The 1,531-nt window shown below is 45.3% G+C and overlaps 1 non-coding gene across 1 annotated transcript; it reads left to right on the forward strand.

Annotated features, from left to right (window-relative positions):
• Positions 1–324: 324 nt before the first annotated feature.
• Trnan-guu lies at positions 325–398 on the forward strand. Its single transcript has one exon. It is a non-coding gene; the product is annotated as a tRNA-Asn (tRNA).
• Positions 399–1,531: the final 1,133 nt, after the last annotated feature.

The raw sequence follows: 1,531 nt of genomic DNA on the forward strand, positions 1-1,531 counted from the left end.
GGTTGACGGTGGCAGCTGTGGCCTGTTATCTCCCAAGGTGGTGTGGATATGTCCTTGTTTTACCTCTGTTCTCATGGTGTGTGGTTTGATCTGTCTCTTTCCCTCAGTGTGTTCAATAATGTTCTGTACTCGTGACCTGTGTTTGGCGTCCCAGTGTGTCGTAAATATGTGTTGACTCTGACCAACAATTACAGTGTGTTGACCTATTACCAAGTATAGGGTAAGGCTTTATATAATTCGTGATTTTAAGAAAATTAACTTCACAACTGTTATAAGTGACACAACAGGTGAGAATATTAAGGTGCGGTCAGCTACCACAAGTAAGCCTCCGTGGCACAATTGGTTAGCGCGTTCGGCTGTTAACCGAAAGGTTGGTGGTTCGAGCCCACCCGGGGGCGTTGGTTTTATTAGGAGAGACAATAAATGTTGTAGAAGGGAATGACATCTGCCAGGTCAGTCTCGGGGCAACACAGTGACAAACTTTAGATGGTTGCAGGTCAGACGGGACTTAACCTCACCTGACCACTAGGTTAGGTTAGGTTAACTTGTATTTCAATAAACTGAATTCTGTTACCTATAACTTAGATTGTTCTCTGTAATCTATAATAGTTAGAGATGGTGAGTGTATTACCTGAGTTAATGATAATACAAACTCACCTGTGTTGTGTTGTAACTTTATGGAGTGACACTGGAGGTGGAGTAGACAGTCCCAGCATGGAGTTTACTAATTTATCTACACCTTCCACTCCCCCGCTGCTTCCCACTCCCATGTAGCCCCTCCCCCCTCCCCTAGGTTCACCCACCAGTCACTAGAGGCCCCTCACCAAAGAACACCGCCTCTCATTAGCATACAGAGTTGAAGATATATATTGTAATAATGAAACTAATAACGACATCACTTTGGCAGGGAGGGGGCGCAGTGGGGGGAGGAGGGGGGGGTCATGGGAGAGGGAGGGAGAGGTGAAGAGGAGTTAATTGAGAAGGGAGGGAGGGAGAGAGAGGGAGTCGTCAACAAGAGAGAGTTAACTGCTTCTCGCTGCTCTGTCATTGTGTCTGACTCTGAATGACTTTTTTTTCTATTTACAAGGAAAAGGAAGAATAAGGGAAGCTATTATTGTTTGTTTTTTCTCTTTGGTGTCAGAGTATAAGGAAGTGTGAGGGTCGGCTGGGGGTCAGCTGGGGGTGTGGTCGGCTGGGGGGTCGGCTGGGTCGGCTGGGGGGTCAACACCTACAACACACATCTACAACACAACCTACAACAGGAGAACTTGTTATAGATGGACATTGTAAAACTAAATACAGATACATGAAAATACACGACCATTAAAATGTATTATATATCACACTCTGATAAAACCTGCAATACTGTATTGTTTATTTGTTCGTAGTGTTCTGTTGTCTACGTAGCAATACCATACACTGTTATTTTTTAGGCCGGTGGGGGGAGGGGGGGGAGGGGGAGGCTGTACATATTTTGTTTCGTCTTTTACTGTGAGGTGTTGGTCATGTGTGTGACGGTGATGTGTGTGAC

Source organism: Homarus americanus, unplaced genomic scaffold (assembly GCF_018991925.1).
Source record: "Homarus americanus isolate GMGI-L3 unplaced genomic scaffold, GMGI_Hamer_2.0 scaffold50564, whole genome shotgun sequence".
Taxonomy (NCBI): domain Eukaryota; kingdom Metazoa; phylum Arthropoda; class Malacostraca; order Decapoda; family Nephropidae; genus Homarus; species Homarus americanus.